Source organism: Cupressus sempervirens, chromosome 6 (genome assembly GCF_028749045.1).
Source record: "Cupressus sempervirens isolate cs-2001-9-10 chromosome 6, ASM2874904v1, whole genome shotgun sequence".
NCBI lineage: Eukaryota > Viridiplantae > Streptophyta > Pinopsida > Cupressales > Cupressaceae > Cupressus > Cupressus sempervirens.
In genome coordinates, this window is record NC_143123.1 from 663,665,762 (window position 1) to 663,674,395 (window position 8,634).

Below are 8,634 nucleotides of genomic sequence, written 5' to 3' on the forward strand. Positions count from 1 at the left end.
TTAATTTGTAATTTTCTACCTCAACTTTGGCTTAGTTGGGTATAAGTAGAGGGTCTTGTGGAGTCTTGAGTCATTGTCATTCAACATAGAGAACAAGGAGTAGCTAAGAGGAGCAAAGTTTGAGCAAATCTAGTAGCTAAGTGTGGGCTTGGGAAACAAGAATGTTGCTTGGTGGCTTGCAAGCATAAGTTTACATTCTTCTTGGAGTTTCTATTAGAGTTATTGGATCTTTCAAGATCCTTTAGAGTTTCTATTATAATTGCTTATGTGTTTGGTTGTAATCAGAAGCCCTTACATCTGGGCATGTTGAATGAAAATCTTATGATTCTATTATGAGAATTGGCATTATTGTGGATCTTAATCTTTGTGTTATTTTATATTTCAATGTGTGGTTAGTTTTTGGGGGGCTAGGACATCTCTTTTTGAGATTCTCCTGCCTTATACTACATCAGGTAGTGTCTGAGCTTAAGTTTTCCTGAGCATGTAGAGAAATCACCAAAGTTGATGAAGTTTGCACGAGGACCTGGGGTGAAGATTATTAAAGTGAAGGTTTGATCTAGTTGGAGATTTGTTTCATAGGTTTTTCAAAGATCTTGGAAGATTCCTCTAATAAGGTTGTTCCCTAGGGTGATTGAAGATCTCTGTGATGTTGTGGAAGCAAGGATCTCAGCAAAGGTTGAAAGATATTTCAGATCTGAGATGGAGTTGATGAAGAATGAGATCATGAGGGCCATATTTGGTGTACCTCAACATATGGGTATTGAAGATGGTTGTGAGGAAGTTTTTGAAGACTTCAAGGTTGCTGGATCAAGTGGTGAGGACATAACTGATCATGCAAAGAGATGTATGGAAGATAGAGTTGGTCAGTTGGATAGATCTGACACTCGGTTGAAGTTGAAGCACAAAATGGATATTTCTAATTTCTCAAGTACTTTGAATCTTGAAGACTTAATTGATTTGATTGATGAATTAGAAGACTACTTTAAGTTAGAGGATATTGGAGATCCACCCAGAGTGAGGTTGTCATAGACTAAGCTGAAAGGATGTGTTGCTTTATGGTGGAAATAATTACAAAGAGATAGGGAAGGGGAAGGTGAAATAAATATCACTAGGTGGAAATTAATGGTGACAAAATTGAAGGCTAAGTTCATACTTGTTGATTATGAACTTGAGTTGTTTAAGAGGTTTGTGAAATCTAAAATAGAAGGATATGAGTGTGAAGGACTCTACCGAGGATTTCTATAAGTTGACTATTTGGTTTGGACATAGAGAACTTTCTAAGGAGAAGGTGGCTTGGTACATTAATGACCTGATATTCAATATTTAGGATGAGATTGGTATGTTGAATATTGCTTCTATTGAGGATGCTTATCAATATTTTCTAAGGGTAGAAGATAAGTTGAAGAGGAATAATCAAGGTAGCTCCCATGGAAAGGAGAAGCATGATCACTTGAAAAAAGATAAATCAAGTGCAAAAGATGAACCAAAACCTATTAAGTTGAGGAAGAGGATGGGTAAGGTTGCCTTTAAAGGTAATTGTTTTCATTGTGGTGAAGAAGGACATAACGCTTTTAAGTGTTTTCAAGAATGCTAGTGATAGGAGAGCTATTGTGGTGAATGAAGTTGAAGACCACATCAATGAACTTGAGAGGGGAGAATTTGTTAGCTCGGTGAGTACTATTTGGTAAGAGGGCACTGGAACCTTGTCAAAGGAGTACTTTGTTTAGGACTTGTTGCAAGTCTGGTGGTAAAATCTATGATGTGATTGTGGATGATGGTAGTACAAATAACCTTGTTGTCGAGGAGATGGTTCAAAAACTTGGTTTGAGGAGAATGAGACATACTCGTCCTTATAGAATTGGTTAGTTACAAGATGAACATGCTTTGGAAGTTAGCAAGTGATGTCTTGTTGACTTACAAATTAGGCATTATAGGGATTAGGTGTTATGTGGTATTGTGGACATGAGTAGTTGTCACATAGTGCTTGGTAGGCCTTAGCAATATGATTGCATGGCTATGCATGATTATGTGAAGAATGTGATTAATGTTGAGAAAGGTGGAAGGAAGCATACTTTGATTCCTTTGCAAAATGAAGAACTTGGTAGAAGGAACCTAAGTATTGATATTTGAGTTAAGTTGAAGGATTTTGAGAGGATTAGAGATTAGTGTAGAAAGAAAACCTGTAGAACACCAACGATGGATATAAAGAAGTAGAGAAAATAGTTGTATATTTCTAGAAAGGAGTGACAAAAGTGGAAAAATAGAAAGAGCGTGCAAGTTGAAGACTTGAAGGATATGTATGTGAAGAACCGGTTTGGGATTTATGGGTTGAATCCCAGAAGATGTTCTTCCAACTACTGAGAACATCTTTTTGCACCTGGGGTATCTAATGTAGGAGCAACCTAGGGTAGTTAGAAATCCTGCATGTTGGAGGGATTTTGGCTTTGGAGTTAAGGACTCGGTCACCAAAGGAGTGGTGCTCGTTCATTATTGGGTAGTTCTAGATGCAGTATTCATCAAGGAGCTTAGTCATTGAAGAAGCTTGGTTGCTATGTTTCTTGGCACTCTTTTTAGTGCTCAGTGTGTGTAATGGGCACCTACTGGTTATAACTTCATGAAACACTTTGCAAGCAAGCTCTGATACCACTATAATGGGCACCCTAGAAATGCCCAAGAACTGAACCAACTACTGGAAGATATTTTAATGTCTTTGCATAGATTTTGAAACCATTTAACATGAACAAGAAGAAATTTAACATGAAGATTGAACCACTACTAAAATAATATTAGTTCTCAAATACATAGCAATGAATTCCAAAGGCCAAACCCCAAGGGAATGATGTCCATAATATTATAAGAGAGGATAGACGTCCTCTAATGCCAAGAAAAAATCTATAACTCACACCTCCAAGCTCTTATCAAATGTAATTCACAATCATCTGACGCTAAACAATGAAGCTCCCACCTCTATTTATACTTTCCCTACACCCTTCTAGAAGGAAATCAAATATTAATTAATTGCAAGCACTAGAAGCTTCCCCCCTTCCAATAATTAATGCACTCTCTAGAAACTCCTCCCTTGCAATACAACAATTAATTGTGCTTCTAGAAAATTAAATTACTAGAGGCTTCCCCCTTTCCAATAATTAATACACGCTCTAGAAGCTTCTCCCTTACAATACAATAATTAATTTAATTAATTAAATATAAAGTCACCTTTTAATTTTTAATTTATTTAATGACTTTATAGGAAACTAATTTAATTTCCTCTTATGCTCCACTTAGCCTTTGGAGAATGTGAAGGCTAGGAACTCCACTTAGTCGCTAAAAAAATGGAGACATTACAGTCCACCCTCCTTGAAATTACTTGTCCTCAAGCAATCCAACAACAAAATGAACTCCAAGCTCCACCTGGATCCCAAATGAAGTAGTATGTGATATCCCTGTGGACACTAAACCAACTACAAATCAGCATCATCAAGACCAACCACATGTCCTGCAGCCTAGCACCCAAAACTAGTGCTGATGATGTAGAAGTCAAAATATCACTAGAAGGCAGCTCCATAGAAGATCTATGAAATCTCTTCTTCCTAACTACTATAATAAAAAACTAAATCTTTGTAGATGATGAGAACTAAGCCCAATTCTACTCAAGTGAGTGATCAACATCAACCTCAAACATCAAATTGTCATAAGACAATGTTGCATCCATGTTGAACATAGTACTATCCTAGAAGTGAACATCAACACTTTGTTAATCGATAGTATAATATGACTCTGTCACTATATCACTCACCTCATTAGCAATAACACGTGTACTATCATTAAAGCACACATCTACAACCACATGCATACTATTAAACTCCTCATTGGATGGTTCAACTGACATAGAAGTGGTTGCTGATATGACAGTATCCTCGCATTCTCCTAATCCCGCTATTATTGCATCACCATCTCCTGATAAAGCTTCATATGTGGACTCTTGACTCTACACACTTGACTCAACACTAGATTATGAATCAATAATACTAGAGTGTAAACCCAGATCTATTGACTTTGTTGAAACACCCACATCACCAACATCATAGTCGGGTGGCTCTATACTTGTCTCGATCCCACCTAAGGAATTAACTACCTCCTGCTCTGGAGCAACATACAAATCATCAATATTAATGCCCATCTATCTAGCCATAAGCTACATCATATCCATTCACCTATTATGCTCCTATTGCATCATATCCATTTGCCTATTCTGCTCCTATTGCATCATATCCATTCGCCTATTCTGCTCCTGTTGCATACGTTGCCCCTCCTCTAATGTACATAGTAACCTAAACATTACATTTCCCTGATCTGGACTAGTATTCCTATCATCTTGGTTACCCATACCATTGTCTTGTTCAAATAATATCTCCTCTATGTTTGTATGACTAGATTGTATGTCCCTCTGCACGGATGAGCTACCCTATTCGTTCAGCAAGTTTGAACTCCTACTTTGTCTTGCTCTGGTATTGCGAAAAATATAAAGCTCTTATTGCATGCTCAAACATAAATGCTTGAGATCTCCATAGGATGGCAGGACTTATAGCTTTGATACAACTGTAATGGGCACCTACTGGTTATAACTTCGTGAAACACTTTGCAAGCAAGCTCTTATACCATTGTAATGGGCTCTAATGCCACTGTAATGGGCACCTACTGGTTATAAATTTGTGAAATACTTTGCAAGCAAGCTCTGATACCACTATAATGGGCACCCTAGAAATGCCCAAGAACTGAACCAACTACAGAAAGAGATTTTTATGTCTTTGCATAGATTTTGAAACCATATAACATGGACAAGAAGGAATTTAACATGAAGATTGAACCATTGCTGAAATAATATTAGTTCTCAAATACATAGCGATGAATTCCAAAGGCCAAACCCCAAGGGAATGACATCTAGAATGTTACAAGAGAGGATAGATGTCCCCTAATGCTAAGAACAAATCTATAACTCACACCTCCAAGCTCTTATCAAATGCAATTCACAATCATCTAATGCTAAACAATGAAGCTCCCACGTCTATTTATACTTTACCTACACCCTTCTAGAAGGAAATTAAATATTAATTAATTGCAAGTATGATGGGGACATTACAATGTGTGTTGGTTACTCGACACCTATGAAACTTGACAATGCTTGTGGAAGCTCAATTAGGCTTGGAGGTTTTGCTAACACTTGGCAGTTTGGTTTTACAAATGGAGTTCTTATGGATTGGATTGGCCAACTTGGTGCATTTAATGCACGTAGCATATGATCATGATGTGGAACAATCATGGGATTTTGTGGGCCTAATTGGGTCTTGGTTATTTCTCCTAGGTGTATTTAGTTGGTGTTGTATGCCTTCTAAGACAATTTCTATTTAATATTAGTTGTAGGCTAACATGTGGCTTAAATATGCATTTAATGTAAGGGTTAATTTAATTTGTAACTTGTTAGGCCAACTTATGGCTTGGTTAGTTATAAGTAGAGGGTCTTGTGGAGAATTGAGTCATTGTCATTCAACACGGAGACAAAGGAGTAGTTGAGAGGAGAGAAGTTTGAGCAGAGCTAGTAGCTAAATGTGGGCTTGGGAAACAAGAAGATTTCTCGGTGGCTTGTAAGCACACGTTTAGATTCTTCTTGGAGTTTCTACCAGAGTATAGATTTGGACTAGCTAGGAGAGTGGTTGGATCTTGTGAGGTCTTGCATAATTGGTGTTGTAATTGCTTATGTATTTGGCTATAACCCTTAAGGCCTTATATCCGAGCATGTTGAATGAAAATCTTATGATTCTATTATGAGAATTGACATTTTTCATGGATCTTAATCTCTATATTATTATTTATATTTCATTATGTGGTTAATTATCTGGGGATAGGACATCTCCTTTGGGGATTCTCCTACCTTGTACTACATCATAAATCTCTGAAAAATGGAGAAATAGGGAAAACCACATGGGAAAAATCATACTCCAAAAAGAGATAGAAGAATGCTAAAAATAAAATAAGGAAGGAAGGACTCGTCACTCATTGTCACACCAAAGAAAGGTGGAACTATTTGAGGGAAATCCAAACTCAATTGTCAACTGTTGAAGCCATAAAAACTCCTAACTAGCTAGCACTGATGGCATGTATTCTACCTCTGTAGATGATAATGCATGAGCACGAACTTCTTGCAAGATAATGTGATAGGACCAGAACCATGACAATAAACAAAGCCAAAAGTAGAATTTTGATCATCAATATCACCAACCCAATCTAAGTCTATATAACCAACAATGTGAGGATCCCCTGATGTATAGTGAATGTCATAATATCTAGTACTTTGAATGTACCTCAAAATATGTTTGGAAGATTGCCAATGACTCTCATGAGGATCATGTCAGAATCGAGAGATAAGGCCAACCACAAAGGAAAGATCAGGACATGTGCACGTCTGGTACAACAAAATACCAACAAGTTATCTATATAAAGTGGAATCCATTATAGGAGTAGAGAAAGTGGTAGATAAAACAACACTTGATTGAAAAAGTGTGGGAGAAGGCTAGTAATCAAGCATGTTGAATCTCTGAAGCATATCAAGAGCATACTTCTACTGGAGTATGGCTATCCCTTTTGAAGACTGAACAACCTGTAGGCCCAAAAAATAGTACAAAAGTCTAAGGTTTGTCATCTCAAACATAAAGGGTGAGCTACATGTAAGAATGAGATCATCAACATCTAGCACAAGTATTAATAGATCATCCCCATGATGCTAAATGTACACTTTAGGATTCAAATGACAATGTGTGGAGTATGATGCAAGCAAGAAGGAATCCAACTTCTCATACCAAGCCCGAGGGGCTTGTTTGAGACCATACAAGGACCTCCAAAGTTTGCGCACCATAGAAGAGTCCTACACAGAACCATGTGGTTGCTCCATATAGATTTCCTCATGTAGGTCTCCATGCAAAAAGACACTCTTCACATCCATTTGAAATATTGTCCATCCTTGAGAAGTAGTAAGAGAGAGGACAAGGCAAATATAATTCATCTTGGCTACAAGAGAAAAGGTCTTAGAGTACTCAATACCCTCTACTTGTGAAAAACCCTTCGTAACAATACATGCCTTGTACCTATCAATAAAACCATCTGCAACATACTTGGTACAATACACCCACCTACATCGAACCAACTTTTTTCCTTTTGGAAGAGGACAAAGATCCCAAGTGTGGTTCTTCATCAAAGAAGAGTAATCCTCGTCTATAGCCCTATCTTAATCTAAGTGTAATGTCACCTATGAAAAACTTTGTGGATCATCTAAAATGGCATGACTCAATAGTCTAGTACCAGATGTCTGAGCATGAGTGTGATGAGAATATGAAGGATCTCCTACCATAGGTCCAGTCAGATCAATAATATCATGAGCCCACTTGGGTACTCCTGGAACATTAGGGGGAGGAGGGGAAGGTGGATCATCATCAAGATCTTCCTCAAATGATAAATAATCCTATAGAGAAGAAGAGGAAGTACTAGGCAGTGAGGGAGCAGCTGGGGATGAAGGTTCCATTAGAGGATAACACTCATCAAACTGCACATCTTGCCTAAATAAGAGCTCTCTAGAATTAGGATCAAATAACTTGTACACCTTCACATCCTCATAGTAGCCAAAAATATGAGTGGTCAGCTCTTCCTCTCCATGGCTTTCCTTTATGATTTGGAATAAATGCCCAAGCCTCACTACCAAAAATACAAAATGTAGAAACATTGGGCTTGACATGAGTTCAAGCCTCCTTAGGAGTCAAATGTCGCAATGTCTTGTGAGGCATCTGATTTTGAATATAGTGTGCACAATTGATAACCCCAGCCCAAAAAGAAGAACTCATATCTTGAGACTATATTATACAATTGACCATCTCTTGTAATTTTTTGTACTTTCTCTTAGCAACCTCATTCTATTGAGGGGTATGAGGAACTGTGAACTGATTATGTAAACCATGCTCACTGCAAAAATTTTTGAAAGACCGATTTGCATATTCCCTGCCATTGTCAATGTGTATACACCTAATAGAAAGATTAGATTGCTTCTCTTCAAAAGTCTTAAATATTTGAAATGAATCAAAGACATCAGAATTGTACTTTAAAAAGTACACTCACGTACATCTAGAGAAGTCATCTATGAAGGTAAGAACATATCAAACACCTAAAAAATACATAGTGGGGAATGACATAAGATCATTGTGTATCAACTCTAATGGTGCCTTATCATGTGTGGATCTACTTGTCATAAAAGGATCTTTGTGACATTTTCTAGCTACACAAGATCGACAAATACCATTAGTACAAGAGATATAAGGTAGCCCACTCGCTAGCTCCAATGTACTCATCTACTATAGATGCTTATAGTTGACATGGCCAAAAGGATCATGCAAAAGTTTTCTTAGTAAGTCTGCATTAGAAGCACCTGTAGAATCAGAGCTCTTGAAGCCATCAAACTGATATAAATGAGACTGTAAATCAACACCCCTAGTAGCAACAACTAAATTAGGATCATGGAGATCTTGAATAACCACATCATATGGTGAGAACTCAACTATCTTACTAGAGCTAGAAGACAAATTTGATAGATAG